This window comes from Mesocricetus auratus, unplaced genomic scaffold, assembly GCF_017639785.1.
Source record: "Mesocricetus auratus isolate SY011 unplaced genomic scaffold, BCM_Maur_2.0 Super-Scaffold_100010, whole genome shotgun sequence".
Classification (NCBI taxonomy): domain Eukaryota; kingdom Metazoa; phylum Chordata; class Mammalia; order Rodentia; family Cricetidae; genus Mesocricetus; species Mesocricetus auratus.
This window is the reverse complement of record NW_024429194.1, coordinates 62,068,612-62,087,539: the sequence shown is the minus strand read 5'-3', so window position 1 is coordinate 62,087,539 and position 18,928 is coordinate 62,068,612. Positions and strand designations below refer to the sequence as shown.

Below are 18,928 nucleotides of genomic sequence, written 5' to 3'. Positions count from 1 at the left end.
TGTCGCAATTGTAAAGCGGGATGTTTCTCTGATTTCTTTCTTAGCCCTTTTATCATCTGTATATAGTAGGGCTAGTGATTTTCTTGAGTTAATCTTGTATCCTGCCACTTTGCCGAAAGTATCAACTCCAGGAATCCCCTGGTAGAGTTTTTTGGATCACTTATGTAAACTATCATATCATCTGAAAATAGTGAAAGTTTGAGTTCTTCCTTTCCAATTTGTATCCCCTTGATCTCCTTTTGTTGTCTTATTGCTCTAGCTAGAACTTCAAGTACAATATTGAAGAGGTATGAGGAGAGTGGACAGCCTTGTCTTGTTCCTGATTTTAGAGGAATTGCCTTGAGTTTCTCTGCATTCAGTTTGATGTTGGATGTTGGATTGCTGTATATAGCTTTTGTTATATTTGGCTATGTTCCTGTTATCCCAGATCTCTCCAAGACCTTTATCATGAAGGGGTGTTGGATTTTGTTAAAGGCTTTTCAGCATCTAGTGAGATGATCATGTGATTTTTGTTTCTCTGCTTGTTTATATGGTAGATCACTGTAGCGAGCTGCCAGTGTGTTCGCAGCTACAGTGCTACCATACTTCACAACGATCTGAGGCTAAGGGCTAAGGATGAAAATAAAGACAAAGACAGTGGGCTCATTCTTACAAGGAGAATGGCATTTATTATTACAAGAGTGGAGCCTTATATACCAAAGGCAGGTATTGTGGAAAAACACCAAGGTCAGAAGCCTACCTTCCCAGGGTCCTCCAGCAAAGGGTGGGCCAAAAACAGGAATTAGCTTTTAGACAATAAACAGCAACTTGCATACAGGCCTTACTGGGAGGAGGGGATGAGAAATGTTTTGCTAAAAGCCCCTAGTAACAAGCAGTCAACAGACCCCCATGGCTGGGAAGGGTGCAGCAAATCCCCGTTTTTTATATATAATTTAAAAAATGAGCATCTGGCTTAGGTTGCCCGGGACGTTAACATCTATCTTACCTGTCAATGAGAAGTCTGTCCAGGCCTCACAAACCCTCAGTCTTAGGTTAGTAGGTGTCCTCCAGGACGTACCTGTCATTGATACTCATTTGCCTTGCTGGCTCAACCCGGCCTGCACTGAGGGGTTGTCTGTTGACAAAGAAAGCATGATCTGCTTTGTAAGAAAATGGCACTGGGCTTGTGGCCTTTCCATATGGCAAACTAAGGCTAAAGACTGTGTTGCTCAGGGTCATAATCCTGAGGGCTAGCGACCCACTCCGTTTCTCAAGTAATATACCTGTCTGTTGCAGTCCCGTTAAGAGGGGGTCTCCCAAAAGGAAGGCACCCTGATCTCAGTTAGAATAGCCAATTAAGTCCATTTGTTAATTAAGATTTAAAGTGCCCAATTGTAATTAGTATAAATTTGGGGATTTACGGTAGAGGCATCCTCCCCTGGGGGTTTATCCAGCATGCCTGCCGTGGCAACTGGCTAAGAGATAGGGAAGCCAAAAACTACAGCCACTGTGATGTCAAAGTCACTCCCAAGAGGATGAGTTGGTTCTCTCCTGACTATTCCACTGGAATAGGCATGACACCTGGGACACGGACCACCAAGGCTGATCAAAAGCTTCTCAAATGGCATTCCTGGAGGAGATAATTAAACATTTTTCCCAAGGGAGTCTTATTGAATATAGCAAATGTCCAAGCAGGCAAAACAATCCTGAGTGCTGCCTTTCCTAGGCTATGGTTGAGGTTGATTATCCGACACTGAAGACCTGCCAGCATCAGGACAGGCAGGTTCCTCTATAGGCCTGATGAGTATCAGCAGGAACAGAGCATACACAATGCTCTGGAACCCAAATTTGGTACTCACCATCTTGTGGGAAAACACAAACAGACCCCTGGGCCCAAACCAAAACCGGATCTGGTCCTCTCCAAAAACCTGAAGTCAGGTCTTTCCATTTAACTACAGGTTTTTGCTATACGGCAGGCCGCTAATGACAATCTGCTGCAGAGTTGCCAGAAGCACCCACAATTAAAAAATTTAAGATATCTTTTAAATTGATCACAGGCAGGTGCCAGTCTTTAGGGATGGCCACAGTGGTTGGCAGCCCTGACTGACTGGCACCCATGAGCATCATGGTCTTATTAACCCATCTCAGATCTTGTAACAGCCTCCACTTACCTGATTTTTTCTTAATAACAAATATGGCGGTATTCCAGGGAGAGGTTGAGGGGATAATATGACTAGCATCGAGTTGTTCCTAACCAAAGCAAAAGCAGCCTCCAACTTTACTTTGGATAGGGGCCATTGTTCCACCCATATGCGTTCATCATTTCTCCAAGTGATAGTAATTGGAGGTATTTGAGGCTGTGAAACAATGGCACCCACTAAAAATGTCCCAATCCTCTCTGGTCTCTAGGAGATCTCTGCACTGGGGGTTTCAGACACAGGCAGGGGATTACCCTGTAGACTCTTTGCAATATCTTTGCCTGGGCAATAAGCCTTGCTCCCTAAGCATATGTTGTACAGTGGATATGGTCAGTACATCCCCCATGGCCTTTAGGATATCTCTGCCCCAGAGATTGATTGGGATGTGGGGCAAGATAAAGGGCTGAAATATACCAGAGTGTCCCTCGTCATCTTTCCAAGTTAATAGATGGGAACTTTTACTAGGAGACTTTGCTATGCCTATGCCCTGTAAGATGCTATCTGATTCTTGTAGGGGCCAAGCCTGGGGCCAACGGTTAAGAGAAATGACGGATGTGTCTGTAGCAGAATTTATGAGTCCCTGAAAGGTCTGTCCCTCAATAGTTAGGGTCATCATTGGTCTGAACTCCATAGTGGACACTCAACAAGCGATAGTTCCTGTAGATCTAAACCCCCCTTCTCCTCTTACAGGCTTAAGGAAGGGATTATTAGTTGTAAATTTAGGGGACAAAATGAATTGAGCAATTCTAGCTCCTTGGGGTATAACAGTGACTCCCCTAAGTAGAGTACTACTCCTTCCTAAAATCAACCCAATTGAGCCCAGTGGTAAAGGGCCCTTGACTCTTGTGTGCAAAGCTCGGGGTCCCATCTGAGGAGTCAAAACTGCTCTGGTGGAGGAACAGAGTTCCAGTCCTGTGTTACATGGGGTGCCTCTGACAAGGTCCTGGGTAGGGTGGGGAACAGGTGTATTCAGGGCTCCGTACACCTGGGAGTAAGGGGTCTGGAAGGGACCCAGACTCCCATTTCCTGAAGGTGGCAGAGGGTAGCCCTGTACAACAGTCTTAGATTGACAGTTTCTGGCCCAGTGATATCCCCTTTTACAGAGGGGGCAAAGACCTGGCTCTGAACGAGGGGATACAACGGAGTCCTTAGTAGGACAATTTTTCTGAAAGTGGCCTGTTTGCTTGCATCTGAAACATGTCTTAGGTCTAGGCCCCTCACTGACCTTTCTATTCCCTTGTATAGCAGCAGTGATAACTTGTCCCATAATGTGATATTCATCTATATCTCTACAAATGCGAATATAATCATTGAGGCTCCTGGTTTTGTGAGGCCGTAAAGCCTCCTTACAGTATTTATTAGCGTTTTCAAAAGCTAATTGTCTTACTAAAGGCATAGCATTTTCAGTATCCCCAAATATACGACCTGCAAATTGTCGGAGCTGGTCCACAAACTCAGAATAGGGTTCAGATGGTCCCTGTAGGATCTTAGAAAGTTGGTCTCCTGTAGCCTTATGAGGCAAGGCTTTCCATGAGCAGCCAGTGGCTGCTGAGATCTGTGCATAAACAGCTGGGTCGTAAAGAATTTGCCTGCCTAGAGTTGTATAGGCTCCCGTGGCGGTAAGCATTTCTAAATTCCTATCAGGAAAACCAGCAGCTGTGTTGCTCTGCGCTGTCTGGTTACACAGTTCTTGGCATTCACCCCTCCAGATCAAATAATTTCCCCCAGACAGCTTAGCACCACATAATTGTTGCCAATCACTGGGGGTACAATTTAAGGCTGTAAAGGATTCAAAGATGGCCAGAGTGAAAGGGGCATGAGGTCCATATGCCATAACCGCCTCCTTTAACTGTTTTATATCCTTAAAGTTAAGAGGGGAGTGCTCTCTCTGACTCTGGCCTTGAGGATTAACTGCCTCTCTACCTGGAAACATCACTCCCCCCTTCTGCAGCTCAGGAGGGGCTGAAGGAAAATGGAGAGAACTGAAATGTTCAGGACTACAGGCAGGGGGACACGGCTCAAGGGAGCATTTTTTAAATACTTTTTTAAATTTGAGGATGCCTTTCTCCATCTCAGCCCCTGAAAAGGGAGAGGACTCAGAAGAGGAAACATTGGAAGCTTGAATTAATCTAGTAGACTCTAGGTCTTGAGCCTCTGTGAAGGTATCCTTAGTTTTCCTGACCTGCTCCTTCATTACCATATTATTGCTAATAAGTGCACCCTTAACAAGACACCAAAGAGAAAAGACAACAATTGGTATGGCGTTTGGCCCTTCTTTATGCAAAGTTCTTTGTAGGTCCACTCAAACCTGGTTCCAATCAAGGGAATTAAGATCACCAGAGATCAAAAACCAAGGGCTGACTTTATGTATAGGTTTTAAGAAGCTGTCTTATGTCTGATAATTGTGCCCTGGCATTGCAACAATTGTATCAAATGGTCCTCCAAAACAGGGTAGGAACTAGCAGCACCCATACCTAATATACTCACTCCTAACCTTAAGAAGAATGCTGGCTGGCTTTCTGTGGGGGTGGGCTTTCAGGAATTCTGTGACAATTTTGACACCAATGGGTCAAGTTGTGGCTGGAGCTTAACTCTAAATCACCCCTCTATGGGGGCTGACCCACCTTCTAGGGCCTAACCTTTTAAATCACCCCTCTATGGGGGCTGACCCACCATCTGGGGCCTAACTCAGCACCCTAAACTTGGTACCCCTATCCAAATACACCCTCCTACCTTATTGGCTAGCCAGCATTCAGTTTTTCTTCTTTTCCAATCTCTGTGGGACCTCCATCTGTATCGAGCTGCCAGTGTGTTCCCAGCTACAGTGTTACCATACTTCACAATGATCTGAGGCTAAGGGCTAAGGATGAAAATAAAGACAAAGACAGCGGGCTCATTCTTACAAGGAGAATGACATTTATTATCATAAGAGTGGAGCCTTATATACCAAAGGCAGGTATTGTGGGAAAACACCAAGGTCAGAAGCCTACCTTCCCAGGGCCCTCCAGCAAAGGGTGGACCAAAAACAGGAATTAGCATTTAGACAATAAACAGGAACTTGCATGCAGGCCTTACTGGGAGGAGGGGATGAGAAATGTTTTGCTAAAAGTCCCTAGTAACAAGCAGTCAACAGACCCCCATGGGGGAAGGGTGCAACAGATCACATTGATGGATTTTCCTATGTGGAACCATCCCTGCATCCCTGGGATGAAACCTACTTGATCGTGGTGAATGATGTGTTCTTGGATTTGTTTTGCCAGTATTTTACTGAGTATTTTTGTGTCAATGTTCATTAGGGATATTGGTCTGAAGTTCTCTTTCTTAGTTGTGTCTTTGTGTGGCTTGGGGATCAAGGTTATTGAAGCCTTGTAAAAAGAGTTTAGCAAAGACCCATCTGCTTCTATTGGGTGGAAAACTTTGAGAAGAATTGGTATATGCTGTTCTTTGAATTTCTGGTAAAATTCTGCTCTGAGGCCATCTGGCCCTGGGCTTTTTTTGGTTGGGTGATTTTTGATGACTGCTTCTATTTCTTTAGGTGTTATAGGACTATTTAAATTGCTTATCTGTTCTTGATTTAATTTTGGTAAGTGATATCTACCCAGAAAATTGTCCATTTCCTTTAAATTTTTGAATTTTGTGGAGTATAGGTTTTTTTCTTTTTTCTTTTGGCTTTTCTTGAGACAGGGTTTCTCTGTGGCTTTGGAGGCTGCCCTGGAACTAGCTCTTGTAGACCAGGCTGGTCTACAACTCACAGAGATCCACCTGCTCTGCCTCCCAAGTGCAGAGATTAAAGGCATGTGCCATCACTGTCGGGCAGGAGTATAGGTTTTCAAAATACGACCTGATGATTCTCTGGATTTCCTCACTGTCAGTTGTTATGTATCCCCTTTCATTGCTGATTTTGTTAATTTGCATGTTCACATTCTGCAGTTTGGTAAGTTTGGATAAAGGTTTGTCTATCTTGTTGATTTTCTCAAAGAACCAACTTTTTGTTACATTGATTTTTTTGTATTGTTTTCCTAGTTTCTGCTTTATTGAGTTCAGCCCTCAATTTGATCATTTCCTGGTGTTTGCTCTGCTGGGGTGAGTTTGCTTCCTTTTGTTCAGTTGTGTTGTTAATTCTCTAGTGTGAGTATTCTCCAGTTTCTTCATGTGGGCACTTAGTGCTATGAACTTTCCTCTCAGCACTGCTATCAAAATGTCCCATAAGTTTGGGCATTTTGTGTCTTCATTCTCATTGAATTCTAGGAAGACTTTAATTTCCTTTTTTATTTCTTCTTTGACCCAGGAATGGTGCAATTTCCCATTATTCAATTTCCATGAGTTTTCAGGGTTTCTGCAATTTGTGTTGTTGAATTCTAACTTTAGAGCATAAGATACATGGAGCTATTCCAATTTTTTGTATCTATTGAGGTTTGCTATATTGTCAAGTATGTGGTTGATTTTTGAGAAGGTTCCATGTGGCACTGAGAAGACACTATATTCTTTTGTGTTTGGAATGCATGTTCTATAGATGTCTATTAGACCCAATTGGGTCATAACTTCTATTAGTTCCTTTGTTTCCTTGTTAAGTTTCTGTCTGGTAGTCCTGTCTAATGATGAGAGTGAGGTGTTGATGTCTCTCACTATAAGTGTGTGAGGTTTTATATTTGAGTTTTAGTAATGTTTCTTTTATGAATGTGGATGCCTTTGTATTTGGGGCATAGATGTTCAGAATTGAGACTTCATCTTGGTGGGTTTCTCCTGTGATGAGTATCAAATAACCTCCTTCATCTCTTTTGATCGACTTTAGTTTAAAAGCTCTGGTGGGAGCTTTTCTTAGGAGGTTCTCCTGAACCTTTTTGGAGCCTGTTTAAAGTTTTCTTTATATCATTGAACGAGTCTCTGTGTTTTCAATACCCGACACCCTCCGCACGTTCTCGGACACAGGCCGCGCAGCAGACGTGACAGCCCAGGGCTCCATAGGTTGTCCAGGCCTCCTCACTGACTCTCACACTCAGGGGGTCTGGATCAGTCCCATGCTGGCCTCCCAGCTGTCAGTCTGGGTCTAAGAGCTCCCCCTTGTTCAGATCAGCTGTCTCTGCTGGTTTTGCCAGCCCATTCTTTGCCAATTTGCTCATCTATCCCCTCTCTCTGTCACTGGGTTCCGTGAGTTCAGCTCAGTGTTTAATTGTGGGTGTTTGCCTCTGCTGCCATCAGTCACTGGATGAAGGTCCTAGGATGACATATAAGGCAGATGTCAAGTTCATTATCAGGGACAGGCATTTAAGGTAGTCTCTCCACTATTGCGTAGCTTGCCAGTTGGTGTCATCCTCTTAGATCGCTAGAGGTCTCACTGGTGCCAGATCTCTCTTCATTCCTATTACTCTCTCTATTATAGTATTTCTCATCCTGTTCTCCCCCTATTCTAATCCCCACTCAACCTTCCTGTTCCCTCATGACCTACTCTGTGCTCCTCTTCTCCTCCTCTCTTCTTTCCAGCTCCCACTCCTCTCAACACAACTCTTGCTGTGTTCACAAACTGTTCAGGAGATCTTGCCTCATTCCTCTTGTTGGGGTATCATGCATATCTCTCTTAGGTTCTTTCCTGTTTCCCAGAGTCTCTGTCAGTGGAAGTGCAGACTGGAATTTTCTTGATCCATGTCTAAAATCCATATATGAGTGAGTGCATACCATGTTTGCCCTTTTGTGACTGGGTTACCTCACTCAGGATGGTTTCTTCTAGTGCCATCCATGTGTCTGCGAATTCTGATAAGATACAGAGGATTTTTGTATCTATGTTTCCTAATATGTGGTCGATTTTAGAGAAGGTTCCATGTGGCGCCAAGAAGATATATCCTTTTGTGTTTGGGTGGAATGTTCTATAGATGTCTGTTAAACCCAGTTGGGTAATAACTTCTTTTAGTTCTTTTATTTCTTTGTTAAGTGTCTGTCTGGAGGTCCTGTCTAACAGTGAGAGTGGAGTGTTGAAGTCTTCTACTACTAGTGTGTGAGATTTTATGTGCGATTTGAGCTTTAGTAATGTTTCTTTCATGAATGTGGCTGCCTTTGTATTTGGTGCATAGATGTTCAAAACTTCATCTTGATGGACTTTTTCCTTTGATGAATATGAAATGTCCTTCTTCATCTCTTTTGATTGATTTTAATTTGAAGTCTAATTTGTTAGATATTAGGATTGCTGCACCAGTTTGTTTCTTGGGTCCCAACCCTTTACTCTGAGGTAACCTCTGTCTTTGACATTGAGATATGTTTCTTGTATGCAGTAGAAGGTTGGGTCTGTCTTTGCATCCATTCTGCTAGTCTGTGTCTTTTTATAGGCAAGTTGAGACCGTTGACATTGAGGGATAATATGACCATTGGTTGATGATTCTTGTTTGTGCTTGATTTATTGGTAGGGGTGTTATTGTGTGTAGGTTCTCCTCCCTTTTTCTTTGGGTGTTTGGTAAAGTGGGTTTATCTATTGCCTTTGTCTTTGTGAGTGTAGTTCTCTTCGTTGGGTCTAGGTTTTCCTTCTAGCACTTTCTGTAGAGCTGGATTCATGGAAACGTATTGTTTAAATCTGGCTTTGTAATGGAATATTTTGTTTTCTCCATCTATGGTAATTGAAAGCTTTGCTGGATATAGTAGTCTGAGCTGGCATCCTTGTTCCCTTAGCATTTGTATGAGTCCATGATCTTCTGGCTTTCATAGTTTCCATTGAGAAGTCGGGTGTAATTCGGATAGGTCTGCCTCTATATGTTACTTGGCCTTTTTCTTTAGCTGCTCTTAATATTTTCTCTTTATTCTGTAGGCTTGATGTTTTGATTATTATATGGCAAGGTGACTTCTTTTTCTGGTCCAGCCTATTTGGTGTTCTGTAAGAGACTTGTATTTTCATAGATATATCCTTCTTTAGGTTAGGGAAGTTTTCTTCTATGATTTTGTTGAATATGTTTTCTGTACCTTTGAGCTGTATTTCTTTGTCTTCTTCTATACCTATTATTCTCAGGTTTGGTTTCTTCACATTGTCTCATATTTCATGAATATTTTGTGTTATGGATTTGTTGGTTTTGAGGTTTTCTTTGGTTGATGACTGTATATCCTCTAATGAGTCTTCAACATCTGAGATTCTCTCTTCTATCTCTTACAGTCTATTGGCGATACTTGCATCTGTAGTTCCTGATCATTTACCCAGCTTTTCTTTTTCCACCATCCCCATATTCTGTGTTTTCTTTATTGTTTCTATTTCAGCTTTCAATCCTTCAGCTCTTTGAGTTGTTTCCTTTATTTGTTTGGTTGTTTTATCTTGGTACTCTTTAGATTCTTTAAGAAATTTGTTTATTTCTTGAATTTTTTGGTTCATCTTTTCCTCCATTTCATGTATTTTTTGTTTGTTTTTTCTTCTATTTCTTTAAGGGATTTCCTTGTTTCTTCTTTGAGGGTCTCATCTTCATAAAATAATTTTTAAGGTCTGTCTCTTCTGCTTCATCTATGTTGTGCTTTTCATGTCTTGCTGGCATTGTGTTCCTAGATTCTTGTGGAGTCATGTTGGTCTTTCTATTGCTGAGTGAGTTCTTATTCTGTCTTGTTCCCATCTCTTCTTCCAGTGGGTGCAGGTGGGGTATTTCTGTCTCCACTGGTCTCCTTCTTTCCTGAAGCTGAAGCTGGGGACACTGTAGGGTGGAGTCTGAAAGGACTGATGCCTTTCCTGTGTGGGTGGGTACTCTGGATGCCAGGTGCGAGCCCCTGGAAGATTGAGGGAGTGGGTGATGGGCGGTGATGGGGTGGCTCTAGGGGGACCCAAGCTCACCTGAACCTGGAGACTGATGCCTTTCCTGTATGGGCGGGTACTCTGGATGCCAGGAGCTGGCCCCAGGAGATTGATGGAGTGGGTGATGTGTGGAGGAGTAGTCCCAGAGGGACCCAAGCTCACCTGAGGTTGGGGATGCCATAGGGTGGGGTCTGAAAGGACTAATGCCTTTCCTGTGTGGTGGATCCTCTGGATACCAGGTGTGAGCCCCTGGAAGATTGTGGGAGTGGGTGATGGCGGAAGGGGGGTGGTCCCAGGGGAACCCAAGCTCACCTGAACCTGGGGATGCTGGAGGGTGGGGTCTGGAAGGAATGATGCCTTTCCTGTGTGGGCGGGTACTCTGGATGCCGGGAGCGGGCCCTGGAAGATTGAGGTATACCTTTTATTCTTAAGTTTGGTCTTTTTACGGTGTTCCATATTTCCTGGAAATTTTGTGCTAGGGATTTATTGGACTTAAAATTTTCTTTGGTTGATGAATCTATTTCTCCTAGTGTACCTTCAACACCTGAGATTCTCTATTCCATCTCCTGTATTCTGTTGGTTATACTTGCATCTGGAGTACCTGACCATTTGTCCAGCTTTTTTATTTCCAGCCTTTCTTCAGACTGTGGGTTTTTTTTTATTGTCTCTATTTCAGTTTTCAAGCCTTGTACTGTTTGGATTGTTTTTTGAAATTTTCGTTTGTCTTTTCCTCCATTTCTTGCATTTTTTGGATTGATTTTTCTTCCATCACTTTAAGGGATTATCTCATATCATTTATCATTGAGGGCCTCTATCATTTTCATGAAGTTGTATTTTGTGTCATTCTCTCCTGCTTAATTTGCAGTGGGATGTTCAGGTCTTTTTGTTGTAGGGTCTGTAGACTCTGGCAGTGTCATTTTGGTTTTTCTGTTGCTGTATGTGTTTTTATATTGTTTCCTTCCCATCCCTTCTTCCAGTGGGTGCAGAAGGAGTATCTTCCTCTCATGGTGGTTATGGGATCAGTGTTCCCTTCAGGTGGGTGTAGGCAAGTCCAATTCTCCTCTGCCTGGTCTCATGGTTGGTGAAATGGACTAGGATGATGGGGAGTTTTGTATCCCACCGGGATGGATGGAAGTCCAGGGGTAGACACCAGGCACAGGAGGGCAGCCTGGATACAGGCCATGGTTGATTTAGTCTCAAGGGTGGAGCAGGACACTAGGATGCTGGGGTGCGTTGGCTCCCACTGCTGGGATGGGAGCCACATTGGTAGACCCCAAGCACAGGCAGGCAGCCTGGGAATGGGCCCTGGTTTACCTAGTCCTGTGGGTGGAACAGGAGACTAGGATGGTGGGGTGCATTGGCTCTCGCCACTGGGATGGAAGCTGCAGTGATAGACCCCTGTTTTCTTAAATACAATCTTCAATTAAAAGTTTCACTTTATAATTATTAATTGTCTTAACATTGTAGTACATTAACACAGGGCTTTTCGTATGTCCTTCATTATTGTTAGTCTGCTCTCACCATCTTCTCATCTCCTTCATCCCTTTTATACCAAATTTCCCCTTCTCTCCTATAATCTACGCTCTACTATCCCCTCTCCCTCAAGGCATTTCCTACCCCCATGGCCCTTCATGATTTTCTTGTTTCTACAGGTACTCTGAGTTCAATACTCATATTGAAGAGATGAGTCTAGGATCTGCACTTGAAAGACAACATGCAGTATATGTTTTCCTGTGTCTGGGATACTTCACTCAATACATGTTTACAGTTCCACGTGTACATATGTACCACATTTTCATTACCTATTTTTCTGTTGATGTACATCTGGGATGATTGTATTTCATATCTGTTATGACTAGAACAGCATATTAAAAAACAAGTTTAATAAAGATATCCTGTGTGGCTAGATAATGTGGCTCCTAGAAGTCTCAGTGGCAGGTGTGGGACACTGCTTTATAAGATGTTCAACAGAGAGACTCCAGACAGCACAAGCTCTTGTCATTTCCATCAGAACTGCTGATAAGACCTTATTGCTGAAGACACCACACATCTTGGTTGAAAGATACAGGAGAATTAAGCTGGAATTAACCTGATGCTTCCTTTCTCATTGTGTCAGAAAATGCTACACAGTCTAATTGGAGAAGAAAGGGATCAGTGATGGTTCTCAGATGTTTATTGTATAAAGTGTAATGCCAGTCTGCTAGGCAAGATTTGTTCAATGGTGTGGCAGTGCCATGTATCTTTTGAAGGTATACAATCACTCTTGTGCTGTATTTGAGGCCCACTTCACAGGAAGGAATACACCCTTGGTAATGTGAACTTGATCAAAAACACTTGGCTGGGGAGGTTGTTATCATCCAGAATTAACTACTATTGTTTAGCTAAATCATCATGGTGTCTCAACTGTCTTCTAAATAATTATGTTTATACCCCCAAACAAATGCTACACTCACACTTAATGGGAGAAGCTTCTCTTTATGAATGATGTCAAATGCACTGTTGTGGGTGATTTAGGTGCTGAGAATAAGCAATGTTTGAGGGCTTAGCCATGAAGAGAACATCTTTCCCAGCCCTTCTGAGGCTCAGAGTATATTTGAAGAAGGGAATGGAATGCAACATCTTTAAGATAGAGAAAGGGATGCAAAATGCTATCTTCAGTGAATGATAGAACCATCGATAACATGATCTCATAGCAACTGTGGCTATACAAGACTGGGCCTATATAAGACTAACACTGTTAATAGTGAATCATGGATTGGAGTTTGGACTGATGGAACACTTCCCTTCCCTACTGTTCTATTGGCTACTGATGGATTCTGGTGGTGGAGATGGCAGTCAATGTCTTTAGTGTGTACCTGATGGGGAGACTGATAGCCTCCAAAAGATAGTTCTAAACCTGTAAATACTCAGACAACCCTTGTCCAAATCCATGGGTCACAAAAGAGGCCAAAGAGACATGAATGTGGGAAAGAGACTTGAGGAGAGAATACAGCTGGTGGAGCTAAGGGAGGGTCTGGTGAGAATAATCAGAATATGTTATGTACATGTATGGGATTGTCAAAAACAAAGTTAATAAATACAAAAATTAATTTATACTCACAAAACTTTCTATTAGTGGTCTGGCAAATAAAAAATTATAGGCTATAAAATATATCTAAAATTACCCACAGTTAAACATTGAACTGAACTCCTGGAACCCAGTGACAGAGAGGGAGGAGTGATGAGCAAAGGGGTCAAGACCGTGCTGGTGAAACCCACAAAGACAGCTGACTGGACAAGGGGGAGCTCTTGAACCCCATATTGATGGCTGAGAGGCCAACAGGGGACTGATCCAGACTCCATGAATGTAGCATCAGTGAGGAGGCCTCAGAAATCTCTGGGGCCTTGGGTAATAGATCAGTGTTTACCATGGCGTATGGATGAACTCTAGGAGTCCATTCCCCATGGAGGGATGCTCTCTCAGCCTGAACACATGGGGAAGGGCCTAGGCCCTGCCCTGGACGAAATAACAGACTATGGAGATCCCACAAAGGAGGGCCTCACCCTCCCTGGGGAATGATGTGGGGATTGGGTGGGGGGCTGGGGGAGGGACAAGGGAGGAAGGGTGGGAGAAGGAGCTGGGATTGACATATGAAGCATGTTTCTAAGACATAATTTATTTTAATAAAAATAAAAAGAGAAAATATATCTAAAATTTAGATTATTTGAAATTGATTTGAATCCTTAGATGGTTATAGTTCTTAAAAATTATTTCATGTGTGTGAGTGTTTGTTTGCATGGATATATGTATATCACATGTGTGCCTGGTGCCCCTGGAGGTGAGAAGAGGGTTTTGAATTCCTTCACATTGGAGTACTGACAGAGGTTTTGGGAAACAAACATGAATCCACTGAAAGCAGTCAGTGCCATTAATCAGAGTCATCTCTCTAGGGACTAAGTGGTTTGTTTTTAAGTGTTCATAGCTTACAGGAATGTGAATATTGCAGTTTAGGAGCTAGCAATGTTATGCAGTAGTTTCCTATTTATAAAATACAGTCAAAACTCAGCAAGAGTCCTTCGTGTCCATTCCATTTAGTTAATCCATTCTCAATGGACAAGTTGAGGCCAAGTGCAACTGAATTTAGTTTCTTAAATGTGTCTAAAAACCCTATTATATGAAGTAGGTTTTTTAAAGTTTTGACCACTTTTCAGAAGTGTACAAGCAATGATGGCCTGCTGGGGTGAATTGTACTGTATCTTTCTGTTGGCTAAATAAGCCCGTTAATTGCTTTCGAGATTTTGTTCTGTGGACACATTTTACAGAAGCCGTTCTACATATTTCGTTCCACACTCATGGCACCATTACAGGAATATTCTTTCAGATAGCTCGTTTGCCTTGTATCTTTTGCTTTGCATTCATATTGACAGTGAATGAAGGCGCCCCTTTCCCCATGTCCTCTCCAGCATTTGATATTGGTTGTTGTTTTTCTTTTTAATCTTTACCATTCTTCCTGGGATAAGATGAAATTACAAAGTTGTTTTAATTTGCATTTTCCTAATTCCTAGTGATGATACACAGCTTTTGAGATTTTTTTTAAGATGTAAGGACACTGTTTTGAATGGGTCTTTATTTTCTAATATCCTTTTTAGTTCTTTATATATTCTAAGTTTTATTCCTCTGACAGGTATAGCTATCAAAGACTCCCATTCTGAGGGCCTCCTCTTCATTTTATTTATTATTTCTTTAAGTGTGCAGAAGCTTTTTAATTTCATCAAGTCCCACTTACAAATTGTTGGCCTTAAGTCTTGGGTCAATGGATTTCTATTCAGGAAATTCTTTCCTGCACCTCTATCACACAGGGCACTGCCTATGTTTTCCTCTAGCAGTTTTAGTGTTCACATTTATGATCTATTTGGAGTTAGCTTTTGTGCAAAGTGAGGTTTTGGGTCTAATTTCATTATTCTACACGTAGACATCCACTTTTCGTAGTGTCAGTTGTTGAAGATACTTTCTTTTCTCTAGCATGGCTTTTTGTCACCTTTGTCAAGTATTAAATGGCTGAAGTAACATGTGATCATGTTTGGTTGTTCTAATGGTATGCATATCTGTTATTGTGACATTATCACATTGGTTTTATTGCTGTGGGTCTGTAATATTTTTAGAGATGTGTAGTGGTGATCCCTCTGGCATTGGTCTTTTTGTTCCTTTACTCCCTTCCCTTCCCCCGATGAGCTTCCTACCTAAACTCTGTCTGGTGGTTTGTCCCTCACCCACCATGAGATCTGCCAAGGTCCCTCTCACGCCACATATCATAGATAACCTTGGTGCCTCATGACTCGACCTGGCTTCTCCTGCATGTAGGTGGGCGGCCTGAGGCTTTCGGGGACCCTGAATTACAACCCCCTTTCCAACTACTTGTCTACTGGGCCCCTGGTACAACACAGGCTATGATAGCTCCCCTTCCCCAGTCATCATTTTTAAGGCTATGACTGGTCCCTTTCACTGACAATCACCTCTGGCAGTTTCCCACGAGGGAGGCTTTTAGACCTAGTGCCCTCCGCGCTGCCCTCATCAAGTGGCACCATCATTGCTCAGACCTGTGGGTGTTTCCCGCTATAGTCCTTTGACCTGTATGCCTTCTGTCTTGGACTCCACATCCTTCGGCCTAGTGCCCTTGGCCCCCCATATTTTTTTCTTTCTGATGAGTAACTAAGAAGCTTGAGCCAGTATCATTGATCCACTCCTCTGGGATGTCTTTTATTCACTTGCCTCTGTACTAAAAAATGACCCAAATACCCCCGTAGATAACAACAAAATTGGCTGCAAAGTATTATGGGAACTTTCTACTTTCTGTCAGCAGACGGGTGAATGGAAGGAGACACCCTATTTTTATCTTCACTCCAAGCCCCCATTCTGTTCTTTCTCCCTGTGTTAGCCTCAGGCAGATGGTGAGTCTGGAAGAGGCATGTAGTTAGTGCTCTGACTCTGCACCTCCCCCTCCACATGTCTAGGGTCCGCTGCAGCTCAGAGGTGCTGCACTGTCCCTGACTTCCCTCGTTCCATGAGATAATGAGGCCCATGAAATCTCAGGGTGTGGTTCCACCCTATGACATGCGGGGTGCTTAGCTCAGCCTCTGCCTCCAAAGCCTGGGACATGTTCATCCTTTAGAGGTGCCCACCAGGCAGAGTTCATGCCTTCTTTTTGCCTTTTACTTCTTTGTCTCTATCTTCTTCTTACATTGGCTCTTGAGTGTCATGTTTGCTTAGTGACGCATACGTTGGCTGGGCCCACCAAAGGCAACCACTTCATGCAGAGACCCGCCCCCACCCCCACTTACAGTAACTCTGCTTTCTCGTTCACTGGTGATGCCGACCTTCATCTTGCTCAACACCCACCCGTTTTCCCTTTCTTTTAGTTTACTCAACCCCTGTTTAAGATATATATGTATGTATGTATGTATACACTTATGTTATTTGGATTTAACTCTATATGTTAGCTAGCTCTAACTCTGTGTGTGTGTGTGTATGTAACTTTCAAATTTAACTGTGTGTATGTGTATGTAATTACTTTTGCTGTTAAAATTAGATCTAACTCTCTCTCTCTCTCTCTCTCTCTCTCTATATATATATATATATATATGCCAATTTCAAATTCAACTGTTCGTAAAACCTGACACTGATGTAAAGTCCTAGTCTTATGGAAGCTGCTAACCTATTATAGACTGTTGAGGAATACAGCAGTCATTTTTATAAATGATTAAGCTCTTTAATTATGCTCATGCTGGGAAGTGATGCAATTAATTACAGGGATAAACCTTTCCTAGTCCCCTATATGTTTTCAGATATATCCAATAGAAAAACAGTCCTCAAATGCTCAGAGATCTGCAGAATACAGTATTTAAAATGTTTTATTGAAAGGTTTTTCATAATAGAGAGACATACCAGCTCCTGGCAGCACCCCTATTTCCTCCAAAGAAGATAAATGGGCACAGAAGAACCTTCACCTGAAACTTGCTTTGTAAGTGTCAGTGCTAGCCACTGAGAAAACCTACCTTTCACCTCAACTGCTTCAAAGACCACTCCAGACCATGGACAAGAAGACACTGGGGAATCTATTGCCTCAAGTTTCCTAGGCAAAGGTATGCTGGTCTTCCTACAAGCTACCAATCCTCAGCATTTTCTGAAGCCCAACAGGCCTAGACCTAACAGCAGAAGATAAATGCTGTCCTGAAACTTCTGCCCTCAGTGACCATGGAGGACCATGGGGAGTGACTGTCCAGGCAGCCAGCAAGGAAGTCTCTGTCATTTTAAATCATTAATTCAAGTAGAATTTTTTCCTTCTCAAGAACTCTGATGCAGTTTGATGACTGGTAGGTTTGTCAACTTAAGAGCGACAGCTGTCTTCTCAGTAACAGACCCAGAAAAGGGATAAACTCACAAAACAGATTTCAGCATAATTTTTACCATTCCTTTGTTTAAATAGAAGGTGTTTTAAGATAGGAAAGCTTAGCATGTGAGGACCTATGAATGTTTTAAGGTCTAAGAAGTTGTTTTAAGGTGTGCAAATTCAAGTTGTCAGATTTTCTCTCTCATTCTGCTACTGTTCATAGTGTTAACATTAATCAATAAAATTCAGATAAGATATTAATCTAACTCTGACAAGGTACTACCACTATCATAACAGCCACAAGCTCAAGAGCTAAAATTCCCTTTGGTTGTTTTCTAACTATAGACTTAAAAGGTACTTTTTTTCATTGTGCTAAAAACATCTGTCATGGTTTTCCAGATGGAAGAAAGGGTGTTAATTCTTTCAGTCAAAATCATTTCTGTCAAGATTATACTGCTATTTCTACAATGTAAATTTCAATACAAATTATAAATAGTAAAAATGCTAATGTCTTTAAAACTTATCTTTTTATAAACTCAAAGAATTCTTGTAAGTTCCAGGGAGGTCTTGGATTCACGTGGAACACGTCAGATGCACTCCAGATAGGCACTGTCAATTGACATCTACACCTCTACTTTTCCTTGGTCCTGACACTCTCCCTTGGTCCTTGCCAATAACCAGGACCTAAGAAGAGAAAACTCAATTTTTCCCCTAAACTTAACTTTGTACTCTGCTCTGTCAATATCTTGCCAGGTTCAAGAATCGCCAGACAGTTCCATAGGCTGGACAGCAGTGAAACAACCAGCTATCCCAAGTCATGGCCAGCACCCCAGCTTTCTCAAGTCCCCAAAGATGGTCGATGCCCCCTGGGTCAGCAGGAAGAAGTCTCAAGAACTTGATGTCCTCATTTTCCTAACCTGCCATACCTAAGATGGAAGAATGTTTTCATCCAGACAAATACCAACCTGGCTCCATCCTGTGGCGATCTGGCAGTATGGTGCATCTAGTAAATCTCTAACTTTCCTGTTCTTGATATAATTAGGAGGGCACAATGGAATTTCTGGCTTCATGGTGGAAGGGATTTTTTTTCCAAAGAATTATTTTGTTTAGAGAGTCTACTATTGAACATATTTTTATCCCTCACCAAAGCCCATATGAAATTTCCCAAAGTGAAAGGCATTGATATTGTGAATCATTAAAAATGAAATTAAAAAGGTGCTGGAGAAGAGTGGTCTGCAATGTCAAAATGCTAGAACTTTGTCAAGCAGCAATGGTCGCCATGTAGTCCATCACACACACAAATACACACACACACACACACACACACACACACACACAGAGAGAGAGAGAGAGAGAGAGAGAGAGAGAGAGAGAGAGAGAGAGAGAGAGAGAGAGAGAGATTCACAAGACAGAATTCAGGTAAACAAAGATTCAGACTCATACTACAGATTACCGGGAAGAGAGAACATAAGACACAGAGAAAGTGAATTAGAAAATTCAAATCTGTGCTTGTGTTATGTCTGCATCTTGGAGACCCTAATCCATGTGCAAAGCCAAACAGCCCTTATTCAAGTTTGAGTTTGGGCCCTCCATCTGTCCTAAACAGCCCTTATTCAAGTTTGAGTTTGGGCCCT

General features: G+C 42.4%; 1 long non-coding RNA gene across 1 annotated transcript in view; it reads left to right on the top strand.

Moving 5' to 3' along the window:
- Positions 1–18,623, top strand: part of LOC121142846 — a 197,320-nt gene extending 178,697 nt beyond the window's left edge. Inside the window, exon 7 of the long non-coding RNA XR_005879955.1 lies at positions 18,048–18,623. This is a non-coding gene — a long non-coding RNA (uncharacterized LOC121142846). The remainder of the gene's footprint in view (positions 1–18,047) is intronic.
- The last annotated feature ends 305 nt before the right edge of the window (positions 18,624–18,928 follow it).